A 23,056-nucleotide genomic window follows, 5' to 3' on the forward strand; every position below is an offset into this window, starting at 1 on the left:
GGTAGCTCCAGCGTTCTTCAGCCCGAAGGGCATCACCTTGTAGTAGTAGAGGCCTTTGGGGGTCACGAAAGCAGTGTGCTCCTCATCTTCGGGCGTCATCTGGATCTGATTGTACCCGATGAAGGCATCCATGAAGCTGAGCAGTCGATAACCGGACGTCGCATCCACCAGCTGATCGATCTTTGGAAGTGGAAAGCTGTCCTTCGGACAGGCACGATTCAAGTCGGTGTAGTTGATGCAAATCCTCCACTTCCCGTTGGCTTTCTTCACCATGACAACATTGGCGAGCCAATCAGAATATGTAGTTTCTCTGATGAAGCCTGCCTCGAGTAGCTTGTCCACTTCTTCGTCGATGGCCTTCTGTCTTTCAGGAGCAAAAGATCTTTTCTTCTGCCTCACCGGCCTCATCATTGGGTCGATGTTGAGTCGGTGCGTTATTGTCTCCGGAGGGATGCCTGACATATCTGCTGCTGACCAAGCAAATATGTCGGCGTTAGCCTTCAGCAGCTCTGCCAACCGTCGTCGTTCTGGGTCGGGTAGTTGAGACCCGACCCATACCTTTCGATCGGGGTTCTCCGCTATCAAGATGGGAACGAGCTGTTCGGTCGGTGAACCCCGTTCTTCCTCCTCCCGTTGGTCTAGCTTGTCGATCGTTAGGGAGCCCTTCAACTCGTCGCTTTGAGCGGAGATCTGAAAGCATCGGCGAGCAAGCTGTTGGTCTCCGTGCATCTCTCCGACTCTATTTTTGATTGAAAACCGAATCAGAAGATGGTACATCGAGACAATCGCCTTGAGGGCGTTTAGTCCGGGTCTTCCAAGTATGGCGTTGTAGGCCGAAGACACTTGGACGACCGCAAAAGTCAAATGGACTGTGCTTTGCCGTAGTTCGGTGCCGATCGTTACGGGCAGAGTAACTTCTCCTTCCATCGTGACAGCATCCCCAGCGAAGCCTATCAAGGGCGTAGAGACACTCTTGAGTCGGCCAATCGATAGTTGCATCCGGGAGAAGGTCGAATAAAATAAAACGTTCGTTGAACTTCCATTATCTACAAAAATTCTTTTTACATCATAGTTTGCTATTGTTGCCGAGACAACAACAGCATCGTCGTGGGGAGTTTGGATGCCCCGAACATCTTCTTCCGTGAAGGTAATTACGTCGTCCGGGCGTAGCCTCTTCGTCGGCTCCCCTCCAGCAGACGTCCTCGGGCCCAGTCGTTTGGAAAATCATATTGATGACCCCGGTCGTTGGCTGATTAGTCGTCGCATCTTCAGTCGGCTCGGGTCATCGGTCGGCAACTAGTTGAGTCGCGGGTTCCTCCAAAATTTATCGAGATACCCCCAGCGGATGAGAGCTTCGATCTCATCCTTAAGTTGGATGCATTGCTCGGTATTGTGGCGTGGTCCCGGTGGAATCGACAGTACTTCCGTCGGTCGAGGCCTTTTGCCTTCAGAGACAGAGACCATCGCAGGTACTCTTCCCCCTCGATCTCCATCAAAATCTGCGACGGGGAGCAGAGAGAGGAGTGTAGGAGTCATACCTGGGGCGTGTCGGCCTTGGAGTTTGCCGTCGGGGCGACCTCTGGTTCCGTCACGGGGGTGAGACCCGACCGTCGGTCGAGGGCCCGCTAGATTCGGTGTGGTCCCGACCCTTTCTTTGTTTCTCCTTCGGGCCCTTGAATTCGATCAAGCGCCTGTCAGAGGCTCCTTCGTCTGCACGCATGTACTTGTACGCACGCTCCAATAGTTCGGCATACATCCGGGGGAGGGTCTTGTCCAGGGAGTAAGTAAACCGGGATGCCCTCAGCCCCCGTTTCATGGCCGAGATAGTCATGTCTTCATTGAGGTCCCAGACCTCAAGCGTGGCCGCATTGAATCGCGTCACGAAGTGTTGGAGCATCTCGTTTTCTCCCTGTTTGAGGGAGAAAAGGCTGTCCGACGTTCGCGGCGGCTTCCGGCTGGTGCTGAAGTGAGCCATGAAAGAGTGCTCGAGCTGCCCGAAGGAGTGGATACTTTCCGATCGAAGATCGGAGTACCAGGCCCTGACAGCTTTGCGGAGCGTGGCGGGAAAGCCAATGCAAAAGAGAGCGTCGGTTGCCCCTTGAATCGTCATGAGAGCTTTGTAGCTCTCCAGGTGGTCGATTGGGTCGGTGGAGCCGTCGTAAGGCTCCACATGCGGCATCTTGAACCGACTGGGGATCGGTTCGTCGAGGATGAGTCGGGAGAGAGGTTGGGCGGTCTGGAAGTCGACGTCATTTGAAGACTTCTACCCATCCACCTGCAGCTGTGCGAGCCGACGGTCGATTTCCTCGAACCTGCGTTCGTAGTCGTCTGTCCGTCGGTGCTGGGAGACCCCAGGAGTGGAGTCTCCGAAAGATTCGAGAGGGAGGCAGACGGCGTTCCGGTCGCTTCTCCTTCCTCGCTCGTTCTAGCTGGGAGGGAGAATGCCGTCGGAATCGGTGGGTATCGCGCCACGGTCGCCCCTCCTCCTCTCTGTAGGAGCGCTATGGCAGGTGCTCCTGCGGAGGTGACGGAGACCGACATAGGCATCGGTGGCTGCTCCTGGAGGGCATCGGACGTGCCGTCGGCTGCCCGACCGGTGATGGCGGCAGTCGGATCGGTTGTTGCTGAAGGCTTCTGACCGCGTCCATCAGCATGGTCATCCGCCGTACGATCGCCGTGATTTCGCCTCCGTGGTCACCGCGGGGTGCGGAGAGCTGGGTTCTGCCGCAGAGTGTGGAGGAGAGGCCTCTTCCCGACGGAAAGAGCACCTCGCCGATCTGGTGACCCTCGATCGCTGAGCTCTTATCTTTGTCATCTTGAATTCTGTGGGGGTTACGATCCCTGGTGCTGTCAATGAAGCATTAACTTGTCACTATGAGCGTTGCTCCTCCCTACCTGATGCGCCAATCTGTTGCGGCCAATCCCCTCGTCGCCTGATCGCCGAGAACGAGCGCCTGCAAAAGAAAGTCCGCACTGACCGGAGGTGGCTTCGGCGGGACCTCCGACGGTCAAGTCAGAGAGGAGACTAGGCAACAGTGAAAAGAAAACAAGTAGCTCAACGAGAGAGGGAGAGAGAGAGGGAGCGAGTCCAAGAGTTTCGAAAAAGGACCTCTAGCACTGTTGCCTTCCCCGATATATATATAGTGGAGCACGGTATGGCACCGTCATTAATGGCGCGGACAATTGAAGAATTGTCAACTCACTGGAGACTATCAGAGTCATCGTAAAGGTGTCAAATCGCCGTGGGATTGTCAAATCGCCAGAGTTGACCCATACCTTAGGTTGGATAATGCCCCTAGGCGGCAGTGCCGCATGCTGTTGTCATGACTGACAGCCTCTGGCAGTAGTACGACAATCGGAGGAGCCGGCCGACCATAGGTCGGCGGCCAGCTGAGGGACGTCGGGTGAAATTCGGACCCCCCCGACAGTCAGTCGGGCACGTCGTAGGAGTCAGGCATCGGGCTCCTTAGTGCAGTCGGTCGGGAGAGCGGAAAAGGTCTGCCCGACCGATGTATCCTCGGTCGGTCGATAGCCGTCGATCGGTCGGTAATGGTACCCGCGTCGGTCGGTCGGTAACGACACCCGTCAGTCGGTCGGTCGGTAATGGCACCCGTCGGTCGGTCGGTCGGTAAAGTCGGGCGTCGGACATGTAGGCCCGACGATGAGTCGGCATGAGTGGGGTCGGTCGGTATTCCCAACAGAGAGTATGTTTTATGCTCAGTTCTATAGAGTAGAACTTTATGTGTAGCCAGCCTGGCTAGATTGACTTGGCAACCTGGAGAGTTCATTGAGATGTACAAGGCCATAGTATAAAAAACTAGTGATAGATGATACAACTCACGTAGGCTGAATAGATCAAGATTGTACAGAACGACTTAAATCTAGAGTCAAGGAAAGTTTATAGGATAAAAATTTTTAGATATTTTTTAACTCACAATGCACAGAAAATTGTAGAAGGGAATATATGAGTGGGATCCTATAAGATTTCGGCTGTCGAAACAGATTTCGATCATGGAGACACGGATGAAGATGAGTGCAATGATATAGACGTGGTCAAAATCTTAACTTGTAAACCTTACGTATGCAAGATTTTGAGTAGGCCAAATGAACAAAGTCGTACAATACTAGGTGACAAATCTGCTTCATTTGATATCACCAAAGCAAAGTAGATTCTTGACCACCTGCTGAAAGATAAGTAGATCAAGCTACTTGAGGGACACAAGATTCCTTTTTAATTTGAAGGAATTGAAAGACAAGCAATACTAAAAAGTGGCATAATGAATGGAGCTGTTATACGAGCAAATGAGTGGAAAAGCAGTCACTCATTTTTATTCCCATTTCAGAATCTACCTTTCCCCATCATTATTTCAGTAAATAGTGACATGATAAAATAACATCATTATTTTTTCTTTTCAACATGTTGTAGTCGTAGCACTATCAGGTGGTAATAGCCACCGCAACACCCATTTTTTATTCCCCATGAGCCATGACCAAAGTACAATTAACGGCCATTATCTTCCTCAAAATTGGAGCAAGTGATTCCAATATTTAGTTATTTATTGAAATTTCGCTTCACAAAAGCTCTCAAACCACCCTTAGCATGATTGCCTTCCATGCAGATGGCATGGGATGCACGCTTTGGTATCCCATCCCCGTTGGACGGACTCACGGGGCCTGCCTTACCCTTTTTAGATCTGATACTTGGTCTCCACATGCATGGAAGGCACTCTCCAAAATAACAACAAGAGACACTAAAACCAACCATGCATCTCATGTGCCATAAATTTTTATAAAAATTAAAGGGAGATAGGTGAGCTTCCAACCACAAACACTAGGGACTCGGTATGTGGGAAGAAATTTTTTCCTGAAAAGTTACTTCCTAAGAAGTTACCTTCGAAGAAAATCATATCCGAAAATATAATTTTGGTATATTTGATTGATTATGAAAAAATAATTTATATTTGATTGAGTATTTATTTTCCTAAAAAAGCTATAAAATATATCTATTATATCCTTAATAGATATACGATCGTACCTTTTTGCTCCCAAGCTCTATATAAATATTAATATAATATTTATATTAATATAAATATAATATTAATATAATATAAAATATTAGATCATAATGATTTATTACATTGATACAACATTAATATATATATATGTTGATATAATATCAATATAATATTAATATTTTAATGTAGCAAATTTATTAATATAAATATTAATATAATAGTAATATAAATATTAATAAATTAATATAAATATTACATTATTAGTGTAAATATTAAAATAATATTAATATATTATAAATATTATAATATTTATATTAATATAATATTTTATTATGTTAATATAAATATTAGGATAGTATTAATATTATATTATATTAATATTTATAAAGATAATATTAAAATGATAGTTTTGGAAAGAAAAAAGGCCACCAATTTCCATCTCACGGGGAATCCCAAAATCCATCTCCTCTATAAATTTACAGTTTTCATGAAATATGAAAAGTGTCTCCACATGGAAAGAACATTTTATATTTTCTCTTTTCTTAAGACTCTAGTCAAATAATGAGATCCTCCTCCACTTCTCAGGAATTACGACTTCCCCCTCCACTTCTTGTGAATCAAACGAGTCCTATGCTCTTTCTCTGTGGCTGTGGACATATGGGTGTCAAGCTAGATCTTTTTCTTCCTTGATAAGAATTGATCTCTTAATCACTGGCTTGGCTCTAACTTTTACACGTTAAAATAACTAAAGAAATGAAAAAGGTATTTTATTAACAGTTCTCAAGATGCTAAATGATCAATAAAATGTGAAATGATGCCAAGAGAATCAAATAGTCATGCTCCAGCAGAGTGATTTGTATATTTCAGAGTTCTCATTCTTACTCGGCTTGCTTCCAAGTAGTAACTTTGATGACTTCTTATACGACATCATGGATGCACTGAAACTTAACCATTTTGAATGATAGGATACATGCATGCATGCATACGTACATACGTTTCCGTTAATTAATTTTTTCTTTCTTCATTTTAAGAGTCATAGTATGGAGAAAATTGTCCTTGCAAGCTATATTTTATAAAGCAAGCAACATGGTTGATTATCACTTTCCTAACCACTCACCCTTTCAGTTTATTGATCAAAAAATTGATTTTAATAATGCCAAAATACTTAAGTACTTTTAGTACTAATGAATGCTTGAAATTATTTGTAGACGGAGATTCTATAAGCTAACAGATTACTCATATTGATAAAACAAGTCTAGCTTAGAAATAGTATTCATCAAGTAAAGCTGCTCAAAAATCTACTTGGATGAAGAAAAGAGTCGATTTTGGTACACTATGGCATAGATAATGTATCAAAATTCTGACTTCAATAATGTCTAAAGTTGATCCTAAACCAAAGTCGACCTGAAAAAATTAATGAGTTGACACTATTTCATATCGAGCTAACCCTAATATCCTCTCGAGTCAACCGTAAACTTGAGTCGACCTACTATTTCAAGAGCGAACCCAACTGAGGACACAGAATGCCAAATAAAGGGCTATATTTTGGAGAATAAGAATTTGAGCCAACTCCGAAAAATCTTAAGTTGACCCCATTGCATCTCAAACTAACTCTAGAAGTATCATGAATTGACCCTAAATATGAGTCAACCTACGATGTCCAAGAGTCGACCCTACGATGTCCAAGAGTAGAAAAACAGAAAGTAACAAAATTAAAATTCTTTAGCTAGAGTCGACTTTAAGATTTTAAGAGCCAACCCCACATTTGACTCGACCCTAGCAAGAAGCTGAGTTGACCTTAGTAGAAGTCGAGCCAACCCTAAAGATTAAGAGCTGACTCTATTGAGTTCTGACAGAATTAGATTGTTAGTTTGTCAGCCTTTTTCTAATGACTATAAATGGCTAGTTCAAGCTCTCTAATAGTTATTGCAAGATTTTTAACCTTCCATAGACTTATTTAAGCATGAAATTTAATTTGACAAGGTGATTGAAATTAACTTTTGAGATTTTACATTGAAAATCTTTGAGAAAATTCTTAAGAAAGGAAGAGCACTAAAAGAGAGCATTCAATAGTCTTCACGATTGAGAAATAAGAGCTTACGTACATTGATTGAGCACATCTACTATAGAAAATCTTCTTTAAATTTACTCTCAGGCTTTTATTGAAGCATAAAAGAAGGAATTCTTCATATTTGAGTTGCAACTTGAACTACCTTCAAGAGTTTCATTTATTATACTTTGAATTCATTATCTTTTGTATTTCAGTGATTGTAACAAATTTTTTGGGATAAGAAACTTGGGCTATAAGGCTTATTCAAGCCCATAAATGAATGTTTATATTGAGGTAAGTCAGTGGACTTAGTTAGGGGAAAGATTTTAGTTGGTGAAACTAAAAAAATCAACTAATTTAGGATTGCCAGTTCGAAAAATAATCTGACTATAATTTTTTAGAGATTATAGTAGAATTTCTAAATGGATGAGCTTAGAGAGTAGATATAGGTGCAAGAATTGGCACTACCTTTATTATTATTTTAGGTATTCTATATACATCTTTATTTATATTTGACTCTCTGATTTTCTTGAGTTTTGGCTGCCTATACTTAGCACAATTTCTAGAATTCTATTAAATATTGAATCCTGTTCTTTACTTTGATTTATTTGCTATGCATATTTTTTCATTATTTTTTAAGTTAGCAAAAGTTTTCATAATTTTATAAAATTTTTAAGAATCCAATTCACCACCCTCTTGGATTGCTACCTCGGAGTAACAAGTAGTATCAGAGCTGATACTCAGTGCTTTAATCAACTATAAAGAGCTAAAGGTCATGACATCTCCAATTGATACTTAAATTAATAAAAGATAATCTATCAATAGACCATCTCTTTTTAATGGCACAAATTATACCTATTAGAAAGTATAAACCAAAATTTTTATACAAACACAAAACTATGACTTGTGGAATATTATAGTTAGTGGTCCTCACACATCCATGATTTTGATTAATGGCATGTCTTCTTCTAAACCTAAAAAAGATTGGGATGATAATGATAAAAATTTAACTTAATTGAATGCTAAAGCTATAAATATTTTATATTGTGTATTAGATGCTAACGAATTTAATTATATTTTTACTTATATTTTATTAAAATAAATATGAGATCGACTCGAAGTTATCCATGAGGTTACTAATCAAGTCAAAAAATCTAAAATAAATGTGCTTGTACATAAATATGAGTCTTTTAAGATGAAACCTCAAGAAAGTATAACTGAAATATTTATAAGATTTACTGATATTATTAATGGCTTGAAAAGTCTTGGTAGAGACTATACTAACAATGATCTTGTATGCAAAATTCTCAGATCTCTTCCAAAAAGTTAAGAAGCTCAGATGACATTGATTCAAGAAGCAAAAGATCTTAATAAGCTATCCTTAAAAGACTTTATTGGCTTTCTTATGACTCAAGAGAAGTTAAAAAGAAAAACATAATAGCTCTAAAATCAGTGGCCAATAAAGAGGACTCTGATGATGAGTCAAAGGAATCTAACAATGAAAATAATTTGATCTTGATTAGCAAAAAATTTAAAAAATTTATGAGAAAAAAAGATTTATTTTCAAGAAGAAAGAATGCTTATCTAGAAGAGAAGCAAGCAAAGAGAAAGATAAAGAGTCACAACCTCTATGTTATGAATGCAAAGAATTAGGACACTTTAAAGCCGACCGTCCTATACTCAGAAAGGATCCCAAAAAGTATAAAAAGAAAACCATAACAGCAACTTGGAGTGATTGCAATGAATCAACCTTCGAAGAAGACAATGAAAAAGAAGAAATTACAGATTTTTGCTTCATGGCATATGAAAGTGAGGTATGCTCTAAAACTCCTCAAAATTTTGCTCTTGAAGAACTTCAAGATATTTTTTATAAGCTAATTGATGATTTCAAATTGCTTAATTTGAAAAATAAAGAATTAAAGAAACAAAATTAAAAAAGAAAAGTTTTTTGAAAGAAAAGAAATCTTTACTAAAGGAAAATATCTTTCTTAAAAAGGAAGTTGAAAAACCAAAGCCAATCGTTAAAAGATTTAATTTAAGTTCTAAGAAACTAAATATGCTTTTAGATAAGCAAAAAGCAAATTATGATAAAGCTAGATTAGATTTCAATTATATGAAGAAAGAAAAATTTTTGAAAAATATATTTGTCAAACCGTCTTCAAAAGCACATTCTGTTATTTGCCTTAATTGCAATAAAATTGGTCATAGCTTTAGATTGCTTTTTAAAGAAATTCAAAAATTTTAGTATTACTCAAATTTAGATTCCAAAAGAAACTAAACTTTTTAATCCTAAAGAACCCAAGATGACTTGGACACCAAAAGTAAAGATATGATCATGTGTTACAGGTGTGCTTGGCATCTGAAGCTACAAAATATAGATGGTATTTTTTTCAGATAAGATCTAAAGTTTTTAATAGATCTAAAAGGAGTTTTAGATTGAATCAGCATATTGTTTATATATATATATATATATATATATATATATATATATATATATATATATATATATATATGCATATGAGAAATGTAGATTGAATCTTGTATATGAGATATATAGATTTAGTTTGTTTTCTTAGTAGTCTAATAATCAGAATAGATACATCATCATGACCATCCGATCATAAGAGGAAGTAGAGATTAAAGTCTCTCTCTTATCCAATCGATGGATTCTCTTATAGCATGTAAGGTTGCCACTTGTGATGTCTCATAAAGAAAAAATAACGAAAAGAGAAAAAAAAATATTTTTCTGCAAAATTCTAGATCTAAAAATCCTAGGATCTTATGTATTTGATGCATAATAAGTTATTTAGATCTGAAGAAATTATTTCTTGTCTAAACTAGAACTTTAATGATGCATATATGTTTTTGAAACATTGAATCTGTGGCTGGTACGTTTGTCGAGTCGATTCGATTCTTGTTCGAGTCGACTCAAGGCCCTAATGAGTCGGCTCAGTTTGCAAACGAGCTGACCCAATTGCGCAAGCTGAGGCTTACAGATTCTATTCATCACAGTCGAGTCGACTCGATCTCAGAGTCAAGTCAACTCACTATAATCAGTCAATTCGAGTCCAGGATGAGTTGACTCCAATCTGTGGACAGTGAATTTGTATGAGATACAAAATGCAATGTAGTTTAGATTTGAAATTGTTTCAACATCTAAACTAAATCCATATTTATAATGCACTTAATTGAGAATGAAGATATAAAACTAAGAGATCTAAACTTGAGAATTTAAGATCAAATTATTTCATTGCATAAAATATGGGGTTATGGATGTGGGTAGCTCAATTAGATCTAGTTTAAGTGGTTGATCAAACCAAATCAAGAGTTGATTAGGACTGGATCAAGTGTATTTATGACCAACCTAAATAGTTGTTGATTGATCAGATCGATTAACAGCCATATATTGTCAATCAACTTAAAGATCTAATTTGTCTCAATGATTTGAGACCGAGTCTAGACTGACCTATTCAATTCTTATTGATCAATTGATGTCTAAGGCAAGTCTGGACATAGTTTTTAATTGGGATCATACTTACTTGGCTATAAACAAATGATGTCTAAGGCAAGCATCTGCAACCCTCCCAATGATCACACTGATCTGACCAACTTGGGTGATTAAATTTTGAATTGGGTTGCCTTATGATTCAAGCTAGCCCATGCCACTAGATTAGTCATAACTATTATGACTAATTAAGGATAAGATCTAAATCTAAATCTTTCTGTAAAATATTAAGTCTAGTGATTTTTCACAATAGTAATTGTGCGGGCCCTTTGGGTGTTGATTATTCTTGACTGGATACAGTGATTCAGTTGCATCAAGAAAGATGCAATCACGCTATTGGCATGATATGCAAGAAGGTGGAGATAGGGTTGGGCTCAACATTTCGTATATGGTGAGGGTCCCAATGATGACTCTATTTTACATAAACGGTGGGTCTAACTTAACTAAAGAGTGAGCCAATATTTTGGACATGTGAGGCTTCACAAATTAAAAATTGAAATTGACTGTAACATGTTTAGAAAAAAATAGACAAGAGTTATCCACTCATCGGCTGACCCACCATCAATAACTGTTAGGTGAGGTAGTGAGTTAATCAGTGAGACCACAGCACCCACTAAAACTCTTAATTATGGAGGGTTCGTTTCTTTGCTCGAAAAATGTGGAGATCCAAAAAAATAATGGGAGCCCAAATTTATTTTTAAAATAAAATTTTTAAAATAAATGGTTAAATCAATTATAAAATCTAACTAAAAATTTTGACTCTCTATTAAAAATATCTGCTTCCAAATCCCCTGCTAGAATCCTAAAGACCAATAGGTTGACTTGACCTAATGTTAAAGATTGACTTCAGAACTTAAAAATTATCTTGAGTTTCGAGAAAATCAACTATGTACTTGATCAGGACCTTGTCCCTCTTCCAGCCCGTCCACTTGCTGATCAGAGAGTATCTCATGATAAGTGGTTGGATGATAACAATAAAGTAAGATGCTATGTATTGACCTCAATGTCTAACGAATTGCAACGCCAATATGAAGACATTCATCTTCCTATTGGAGAGGAAGAAGATTGCTAGAGAAATTCTGGCTCACCTGCAAGAGTTATATGGTGAGTAGAACCACACAGCTTGCTACGAAGTGACCAAGCGACTCTTTAAGATGAAAAGGCATGATGGACAGTCAGTCCATGAGCATTGTCTGACGATGATCAAAGATCTAGAAGAGCTTGAGAAGCTCAGAATGTCAATGACTAAGGAGTTGCAAATTGATCTCATTCTGCAATCTCTTACAGATTCATATGGATAGTTTATAGGAAACTTTCATATGAATAAGATCCAATGTACCATTTATGAGTTGGTCAATATGTTGGTTACAATAGAGAGAACCTTAAAAAGTTCAAGGGACTCTGTATTTGCTGTGGAGCAGACTTCTTCCAAACAAAAATCGACTGGAAAGAAAAAAGTCTATGAAGAAGCAAAAAGTGGAGAGCAAGAAGAAGGAGAAGAAGGTGGTTCTGGAGAAGAAGGTGGTTCTGAAGAAGACCGTGGAGAAAGGAAAGTGTTTTTATTGCAATACTGATGGCCACTGAAAATGAAACTGCCCAGCTTACCTAGCGAGTCTGACAAACAAGAGAGAAGGTGGACCTTTTGAAGGTATGCTTGTTATAGAAACAAACCTAACGATTTTTTCTTCATCTAATTGGGTGATTGACTCTAGATCTAGTGCTCATCTATGCACTTCTTTGTAGGGTCTTAAGGATAGCAGGAGATTGAGAAAAGGATAAATGATCCTTCGTGTCATGAATAGAGCAAAGGTTGCTGCTGTGGCTGTGGGACGTATCCTCTTCGACTATCATTAGGAAATATTTTATTTTTAAGAGATTATTACTTTGTACCTACTGTGAGCAGGAATCTTATTTCTGTCTCTTGCTTAACGCAAGATGATTATGTAATAAGCTTTTATAAGGACCATTGTCAAATATTTTTTGAAAATAATAAAATTGAAAGTGGTTTTCTTATCAATAATCTCTTTCAGTTATATGTTGATGTATCTGTGAACTGTATCGAGCAAAATGTGAATGCCATAAGATCTAAATGATCTAAAGATAATGTTAACCTAAAGTACTAGTGGCACCTAAAGATAGGTCATATTGGAGAAGACAGGATTAATAGATTGAAGAAAACCAGACTATTTGGTCCGTTGGCTTTCGAGTCATATTCGATCTGTGAATCATGCCTTCAAGAAAAAATGACCAAGCTATCATTTATAGTGTTGGGAATAGTGTCCCAAAGTCAATCGTCAGCCTGTTGACGGTTGTGCTCTTTTCTGTATTAGTATATGAATTATAAATAAATAAAAATTATTTTAATATTTTTCATCATAAATTATTTCATCTCCTAATAAACTCCTGTATTGTGGTGAAGTCCTTAGGACTATTTAGACTCGACAAAGGAGGATTTGTCGTTTAGTCCTTAAACCTGTTCGCGATCAAATAATACGTTGTTACCAAGAACAAAAATGTTTATCAAGCATAGGTCGTTGTATGCTATATGGGTTGATTGTCCTCTTAACCAAGGAGTATGGAGACACTGGTATGGCATACAGGTGAAATATAAGGGTACATCTGCACTGAACGTGACTGACTCCAGAGCTTTTTCTGCTGTCAAGATTTGCTCCGATGGGATATGGGTATAACTGTCCCTCCGACCTGAGACTGCCACAGTGACTTGCAAGCAACTCACTGCACTTAGGCACTGGACTACCTGAATTTTTAATTCATTGACGGAAGGCTGCTGGGTGTAGTCAAGTACTTGACTTGTCGGTGCGTGTGTCAAGATGGGATTGACCACTCCAGTTCAGAAGCTGTGTATAGTCGTGTTTCAATTTAGCAAAATCTTGACTAGGGTAGTCCTAGTGAGGAGTCACAGGACTGTTTGAGTTGAGCATGATTTGGATGATCTGATCAGGGTTGACAGTTTAACCCAGAGTCATCCTATACACAGGGGTCAAAAGAGATGAATTATACAGTAACCATATTTGCGTAGGTTCTGAATGTTGCGATTGTGACTATTCGACCTATCCGAACGTCGGCTACCATTGCTAGATGATCACTTTGATTAGTAAAGAAATTGGTTCCTATGCTACCGGCTTAGGTTCGAACCTGCGGGGTCACACACATTAGAGGTTCCTATCTGATCTGATGACTGGTGAAGAGTTCCACTGGACTGGGACTCTTCGATCAAAAGTCCTAATGCTCGAGGACTCTGAGTTCTATGTGTCTGAAACTCTATGATTGAGAATCAGGATTCTCTGATCACGAGTTTCATACATTTTGGGTACCGGGGTCAAGAGTCCCACTGATTTGGGACTCTTCGATCAAGATTTCATATCGATGGACTTTGATGCCCGATTGCCCATCGAATTTGGACTCAGTATTTATGAGAGATTTAATTAGTGATTTGATCACTAATTAACTCAATTTGCTTGAATAATTATTTTTGGATCAAGTCCAATTGAATTAGATTCAGTTGGGTTTGACCCGATTAGGTTAAGAGTTGACCTAATCGCCAAGGTAGTTTGGTCCCTGATCTGATCAAGGGTTGGGCTTAGTCAATTCTTGATTTGATTAAGATTTTATTAAGCTTAATTAAGTCTAATTATGTTGGGTTTAATTTAGTCTAATTGTGCCTAACCTATTTTAATAAGGTTGGTTCAATTAGGTTTGAAACCACCTTTGACTTATCTCCCTGTGCCACCTCACCTCACCGGTGCTTATCTGAATTCATGAGAAACAAGTTCTCGTGAATTTTCTCCCACGTAGAAGCCTTCCTACGCCCTCCCTTATGCACCATTTGGATGGATAAAGATTGGTTGGTTGGCCATTCAAATTCAAATGATGTTTGATGGGCAACTAACCCATGCACCACCTTATCTATTTGTGCACCCCTTGCTCTACACGAGAAAATATTTCTCGTGTAGACTCTTCACGCACAAAGAGCCCACGCCCCTCTCCTCTCTCACCTTGAGTGGATAAGGATAGGTTGGTTGGCATTTGAATTCAAATTCGATTTGAATTCAAGTGAGCAACTACCTAGCTTTATCCTCTCACGCGGTGAAGACGCGGTAAAGACACGGTTATGCACTGTTTTAAAAAGAGAAGAGAAGGTGGGGCATGCGGATGACTTTCTTAGAGAGAGAGGTTGCATGAGAAGGCCTTGTGCATGAAATTGAGAGTTCAAAAATTTCGAGAGAAAAGAAAAGAAAGATTTTGGACGTAGGGTTTTCTGTGTGTACCCTAGGGTTACTGCCTAGAGTTCGGAAAGTAAGAAGGTGAGCTACGAGTGTCGTGAGCCCACCAAACTTTAAGAAGAGCTTCATCAATCTCTCAAGTATCTCTACTGATGATCCAGAGTATCCAAAAAATTGACAGACATCGATCGAAGGAGTTCGATCAACATCGAACGTCGAATGGGTTCTGCAACGAACTAGCATTCGTGAGGAGCCGATCAGACTGAGAGCTTCGTGTGGATGATCCACAGAGGCCAGACATACTGTGTGGCTGTATTGCGATGATCAGACCTTTTCGACGATGATCAAACTACAGCGATTGACTACCTGCACGAAGGTAATGTGTTCTGAACACATAATAGTAAAACGTTTACTATAGAAATTTAAATTTTAAATTTAAATGTATGTTATATATATCATATTTAGATCTTTATATAGGATTAATATATATTAATTAATTAGATTAACTAATAATTTTTACTGTAAAATTATAATTTTGAAAAAGTTTTAAAATTACCGTTTTACCCCTGCATTGAAATTCACCACAATTGGTATCAGAGCAGGTTCTAAAATATGATATACATTTGCATGTGTAGATTAAGTAGTAATCTAAAAGTTTAAATTTGAAATTTGAATTTGAATTTTGAAATTCAAAATTTGAAATTTGAAATTTGAAATTTGAAATTTGAAATTCAAAATTCAAAAATTTAAAATTCAAAATTTAAAATTTAAAATTTAAAATTTGTTTGAAATTTCAAATTTGAAATTTAAAATTTAAAATTTAAAATTTGAAATTCAAAAATTTGAAATTTAAAATTTAAAATTTGTTTGAAATTTGAAATTCAAAATTTAAAATTTGAAATTTAAAATTTAAAATTTGAAATTTAAATTTTAAAATTGATATATTTAGATATACTTGATCCAAGTAGCAAGTAGTCTAATTGGGTTGGTTGCCATGGTCGTCCGATCATAGGAGAAAAGTAGGGTTTAAAGACCCTCTCCTCCCATTCGATGGGGTTCTCCTATGGTGGTAAGGGTGCCGAGCGATTATATCCCATGCAGACGAAGCAGCAAAAAGACTTAATTGTAAAGGTTCAATTGTAAAATTTATCATGAATGTGTTAGATTAGATCTAAAAAAATATTCATGATTTATTTTGATTGAGTTATTTTCTGTTATGTAATTAGCAATAGGATTGCTGTTTATGAAATGTGCTGATCCGTTTGTGAAATGAGTCAACACATTTGGTGAACAGAAAATAAAACCTTTCAAATTTAAAAAATTATTTTTGAAATGTCAAACCCTGACCCATCAGCTCAAATACTTAATTAAAAGAATTAAGTGTTGTCTAGTTGGTCTAGAATTGTGAATTAAGACCTAAGATAATTCCATAAACTTGTGGGTCAATGGGTTAGATGGATTAGGTCCATAATTGGGTTAGACCTAAGGTTAGCTTAAAGAAATGAACTAAATTAGAGTAATTGGTCAAATTTAATCAAAAGTTGAATTAGATTAGGTCAAGGACACTCTAGACTCAACTCGAATAGTTGTAGTTGAATGGGTCTATGTCTTTAACTAGACCAAGATGGACTTAATTCAAGGCTACGCGGTGAAACCCTATTTACTAAGTTGATCAAATTAAAACTAATGAACTGGTTGGTATCTAAGATAAGTTCGGTAGTCTGACTAGTGGTTTTTAACTGGGAGCTACTCGCATTGATTCGATCTCTGATGAGTTAATGGCATATCCCTTCCACTGATCTCACTTACCTGGCCAACCTGGTGAGTTAGATTTTGATTAGATCACTTGGTGATTAGGGCTCACCCATGTCATTAGGTAAATCAGTGTGATTGATTTAGGTGCTCCTAATACCGACTTTAATTAAATCTTTTTTTAATCTGACTTGGTGAAGTCAGTGAGAGGATTGAAATTGGCTAGTTAATTTCTTCTCTTCTATCCTTTAATAAAATTCTCAAAAATTATTAGGTCCCTAAAAATGATTAAGTTATAGTGATAACTAAGTCATAGCCTCCCATTAAGTGAGTGATAATAAGTCCATTAGTTTAATAATCACTGGAGGCCCAAAGGCCTGGTGCTTATTGACTAATAGAATTATCATTCATAATATGATCATTTGGTTGAGTCTCTCTGATGGTGGTCAGGTTGGCCGGTCAAAGTCGGGCCTGATCATTTATTGGTCAGATTCATCAAATCAAATCATGTTAATGGTTAGACCTAACCAGATCTTTTCAGTGGAGGCCAAAGCCTACTGATTAGGTTCTGGGGCAAAATTAATTACTAGAAATTGTTTAGAGAAACAACTGGTTATGAACCTACCCATAGATGCTCATGGGTTGACCAGCCAAAGTTGGGCTTGTGTGTAGTCTGTGTGGATTCTAGTACCAACTAAGAAATTAAAGTAATTCCTCGAATTAGAGGTTGAGGCTATCAATTCGTAAAAATACTGAGAGAAACTTTGGACTAAAGTCCAAGTCTTTAGTATTAATAATTTATGTACTAATAAAGGTCTGATTTTCTTTTATGTAGCTATGGCCACTACCCTGCCGCTCCGGTCATTATTAGATAATGATAAGCTCATGGGACCTAATTTCGATAGTTAGTATCAAAAATTGAAAATCGTCCTTGAGCATGAGCGGATCCTTTATGTAGTAACGGATCCGGCACCTGAGGAGCCAATCCCGAATGCTAGAAGGACGGTCTGAGACACTTATCAGAAGTGGCTCAATGATCGCACCACCGTTCGATGCATAATGCTGGCGGTAATGAATGATGAGTTCAGCCGCAAGTTCGAGAATACCCAACCGCAAGAGATGCTTCAAATGTTGAATGATTCCTTTGGCACGCCTGATGACGTTGAAAGGCACAAAACTAGTTGTGCCATTTTCAATGCTCGGATGAGGGATGGAGCCTCATGTTGGAGTATGATTCCAGCTCCTCCCACAGACCTTTGGTGCAGCAGAACCAGCAACAAATAGATCTGGAGACTTCTGGATACGATCCAAGGCCCTTGACGAAATCAGCCTGGTTGCTGTCTTCTTCGTCAGCCTTTCGTTCCAGATGAAGAACGCCTCTAAAATTACTTCTAAAAATTCCAAGATCTGGTACCCAATCAGATCAGACCTGGACCGAGGTCATCCAATTTGTAGATCTCAAATCGGGGTATTCTAGATAGGGAAGAAGTTAGATGGAGATAGATCTCGCAGATCTATCCTACTACAGCCTTTCTTGTAGATCTATTGATGGAGATCTCACCCGTACCTCAAACGACCTCAGATCAACTCCAAATCTGAGAGAAACTTGCACCAACCTCTTCTCAAGAGATTTCAGGTCCTGGATCTGGTGTTTGGATGACTACAAGAGAGGAGAGAGAAGAAATGACTGGCGGCTGCAAGGGGGAAGAGGCTAGCGCCTCCCTTCCTTTCTTTCCTTTTATGGACTGGCGGCAAGAAACCCTAGGGTTTCTTGCTCCTGGTGTGTGGAAGATTGTTGGAGAGAGAGGGAGAAGAGAGAGAGAGACTTGGGAGAAAGAGTCATCTATTTTCTTGGCTTAATCAAAACTTATACAAGTACATGTATATATAAACACCGGGTCAAGTGACCCAAACCCAAAACTTCCTTGACCAACTCTATGGGAGATTAGGTTAACCCAAGCCTATGTACACCCATGACTCAACCTAATCTCACCTCTCCAGGGCCCAGACCTGGCCTATAAAGAGTTGGTCCCTTGAGGCCCACATAACCTAGACCTCAAGAACCCAAAAGGCCCACAGCCTTTCAATCTAGGGCCCAACTAGCCCTAGAGTCTCCATGAAGCCCTCATGAATGATGGACCTTGGCCTTAGCTTTGGTCTCCTGGGCCTTGAGCACACCACTTGGATCACAATAATCTCCACCTTGGTGTCCCAAGGCCTCAACCAACTCCACTCTGTCCATCAGCCGAATCAGCTCAATACATCTCTGAAAGCTGTCCCGTGGAAGTACCTTCGTAAGTGCATCAGCTGGGTTCTCCTTGGTATGTACCTTTACCAGCTCCACCTCGCCATCCTCCACAAGCTCTCTGATCCGATGATATCGAATATCGATGTGCTTTATCCTTGCATGATAGACTGAGTTTTGTGCAAATAGAAGTGCACTCTGGCTGTCACAGTGCACTCTAATGGCCTCCTGAATAAGGCCCATCTCCGTCAACAAACCCTTCAGCCAAATTGCCTCCTTAACTGCTTTTGTCAGCCCGATGTACTCCGCCTCTGTAGTGGATAGGGCCGTGATAGGCTGCAGACTCGATCTCCAAGAAATAGGACCTCCATACAAGCTAAAGATGAAGCCTGTCGTAGACCTCCGGGGATCTACATCTCCATCGAAGTCTGCATCTACATAACCGCCAATCAGCCCCTGAGCCTCCCTGGACATGTCAGAGTATCCCACTGTATCTCCTCACTATCCGTAGCAGATGCCAACTCCAACTGAACCTGTCAGGTATCTGAATATCCACTTCAGAGCTCTCCAGTGCTCCCTGCCAGGCTGCGCCATGAACCTGCTAACCTGACTCACTGCATGAGCGATGTCTGGCCTACAACAAACCATCGCATACATCAAGCTCCTAACTCCTGAAGCATAAGGGACCTTCTCCATCTCCTGAGCCTCCACCTCAGTCTGTGGCACCATGGTCTTCGAGAGTCTGAAGTGACCAGCAAGTGGTCGCTCCGTCGGCTTTGCTCCCTTCATCCCGAACCTCTCTAAGACCTTCTATATGTAGCCCCCCTGAGATAGATGCAGCGCCCTCCGGGCTCGGTCTCTAAAAATCTCCATGCCTAGGATCTTCCTTGCAGGGCTCAAATCCTTCATCTCAAACTCCCGAGATAAGGATGCCTTCAGATCTGCACAACCTTCCTACTCTTACATGCTATAAGCATGTCATCCACATACAAGAGTAGGAACAACCTAGAATCATCCTCAAGTGACTGAACATAAACACAAGGATCAAACTCACACCTGAAAAGTCCAATACTACACACATAGGAGTCGAACCGCTTGTACCATTGCCTCGACGACTGCTTTAGCCCGTACAGTGACTTTTGCAACAGACAAATCTTTTCCCTCTGATCCTGGATCCCTGAAATTGGGTGGCTACTCTATGTAAATCCTCTCCTCTAAATGCCCATGGAGGAACGCCGTCTTGACATCCATCTGCTCCAGCTCTAAATCCTGAACTGCTACGATGCTCAGCAACACTCTGATGGAAGTGTGTCTGACGACGGGAGAGAAGACCTCGCTGAAGTCGATGCCTTCCTTCTAGGAGTATCCCTTGGCCACTAACCTCACCTTGAATCTGATACCTCTCTACTCTGAAGGCCCTTCCTTGCGACTGTAGACCCATTTGCAGCCAATGGGCCTCTTCCCTGTGGCAACTGCACCAATCGCCATGTCTGGTTATTGTGGAGAGACTGCATCTCCTCGGACATTGCCTGGACCCACTGCTTTCTATCCTGGCTCTCAATAGCCTCCTGATATGTATATGGGTCTCCATTCGCTATCACCAGGGCATATGACAGCATCTCCTCGAAGCCATATCGGTCTGGTTGCCTGATGGTCCTCTTGGGCTTGTGTAGGGCAACACCGATATTAGTCCTCGGTCCAGCTCGCTCCTGTTGGACCTCTCCGCCTCGATCATCCGTCCGAGTCCTCTCCACCTGTGGAGACACCTTAGGTAGGTTCTCCATCTGAATGTCATGTCCTCCCGTAGTACCTGTAAGAGGCAAAATAAAAGAGGTAAGCTGTCCAGCAGCGCCCTACTGGACCTCCTCCTACTCCTGCTGCTCCTCCATGCCTGCTCGCCTCCATAGGACTGACTCCTCATCAAAAGTCACATCCCGACTAATGATGACCTTCTTTTCCAAGGGATCCCACAGCCTGTATCCCTTGACTCCTCGCGGATAGCCTAGAAACACCGTCTTGCATGATCTGGCGTCTAGCTTGCTCTGCTCACCAGCTCCAATGTGCACATAGGCCGTGCACCCAAATACCTGTAGATGGCCCAGCCCAACTGTCCTCCCAGACCACACCTCCTCTGAAGCCTGCCATCCAACCTGGTGTGAGGTGATCGATTGACCAAGTAACCCGCTGCGTCAACTGTGTCAACCCAGAACTCCTTTGGAAGCCCTGCTTGCAGCCTCATGCATCGTGCCTTTTCCAAAAGTGTTCTGTTCATCCTCTCGGTCACCCCATTCTGCTGTGGAGTCCCCCTAACTGAGAAGTATCTCCTGATCCCACACTCCTCACAGTAGTCCTGGAACTCTCTACTGGTGTACTCCCCACCACTGTCTGACCTCAGACACTTCATGCTCCTCCCCTGCTCCTTCTCTACCTCCGCTCTCCAGATCTTGAACTTGGTGAAGATCTCTGACTTCTCTCTCATGAAGTAAATCTAGAATTTCTTGAGAAATCATCAATCAGGGTCATGAATATTTGGCCCCATTCCTAGCTAAAATTGGGGCTGGTCCCCACACATCCGTGTGTACTAACTCCAGAGGGGCTGCACTCCGGCTGTACTGATGGTGAACTGAACTCTTCTCTGCTTTCCCATCTGGCAAGGCTCACAGATCTCTCACATAGCACCATCCTCCAGATCAGAGATGAGTCCTCTCCTGCTCAACTCCTTCAGCCCTCTATCACCCATGTGGCCTAGGCGGTAGTGCCACATCCTGTAAGCCCCCTGCTGGTCCTGTGCTGTAGCTGCTGCATCAGACTCTCCGATCACCACAGATCCCTCCATCGATGGAGGTTATTGTCCAACCTCCTGCCTCTCATCACACCATAGCTCCATTGGAGATGTTCAGTACTCCGCTTCTAGCCCTACTGCTGAAGCTGTATCCACTGCACTCCAAGTAGCCTAGTGACACCAGATTCTTTTCCAGCTCCGGATGTGCTTTACATTTGTCAATATCCTCACAATCCCATCAAACATCCTCACCCTGACTGTCCCTATCCCAGCCACCTTGCAAGGATGATTGTCGCCTAGAGTCACTGATCCCTCATCTGTCTTGGTGTATGTCGCAAACCAAGACCTGTATGGTGTGTAATGATATGAGCACGCAGAGTCTAGTGTCCACTCCTCTGTGTAATGCCTGGACCATCTGATACCACAGTAGATCATCCTCCACCTGCTGCCAGCAACTCACTCACTGATTCTGAGCCACTTCTTTCTCCCTTCTTGCTCTTCCATAGTGGACATTCTCGCTTGAAGTGCCCGAACTCATTGCACTTGAAGCATTTCACCTCTTTCTTTCCCTTCCTGGACTTGGACTGCCCCCTGGACTTGCTTCTGCCTCTGCCTCTACCTGTCCTCTCCCCTACTACCAAACCCTCCTGGGGAGCCCGATCTCTGGTCAACTTTTTCCTCTGCTCATTCGACCTCAGCACCGAGACCATGTCCTCATACTCCAGAGTCTCCTTACCGTAGAGCAGTGTAGTCACCAAAGAATCATATGATCCGGACAGCGAACATAGAAGCAATAGAGACTTGTCCTCCTCATCCAGCTTCACCCCGATATTCACCAACTCCGTGCACAACTGGTCGAACCTCTGAATGTGGCCAATCACATCAGATCCCTCCTGCATCCGAAGACTGTACAACCTCTTCTTCAGCATCAGCTTGTTGCACATATTCTTCCCCATGTACATGGTGTGCAACTACGACCAAAGGCCCTTCGGGGTCTTTTCTTCCAGCACCGAATACAACGCCGCATCTGCCAAACATCCTCTGATCATCGAGCATGCCTTCTTCTCCAACGATGCCCACTGTCTATCTGTCATTCCCTTAGGCTTCTCATCCAAAGCCTGATCCAGATCTGCTTGCACTAGAAGATCCTCCACCCAGATTTTCTACATGAAAAAATTTTTCTTACCATCAAACTTCTCGAAATCGACCTTCATATTGCTGCCCATGACTGGATCCAAGCCAAACAAGCAATATAAAATCAAGAAGTATAGAATATACCTTGATGGTACCTTGCTGAAAATTTTCAGCACTTGGTATCTTCAACTTCTCGCACTTAGAACCGCTTCCTCACCACCGTGGCTCTGATACCAACTATTGGAGCATGATCCCAGCTCCTCCCATGGACCTTTGGTGCAGCAGAACCAGCAACGAATAGATCTGGAACTTCTGGACACGATCCAAGG

Source organism: Elaeis guineensis, chromosome 7 (genome assembly GCF_000442705.2).
Source record: "Elaeis guineensis isolate ETL-2024a chromosome 7, EG11, whole genome shotgun sequence".
NCBI lineage: Eukaryota > Viridiplantae > Streptophyta > Magnoliopsida > Arecales > Arecaceae > Elaeis > Elaeis guineensis.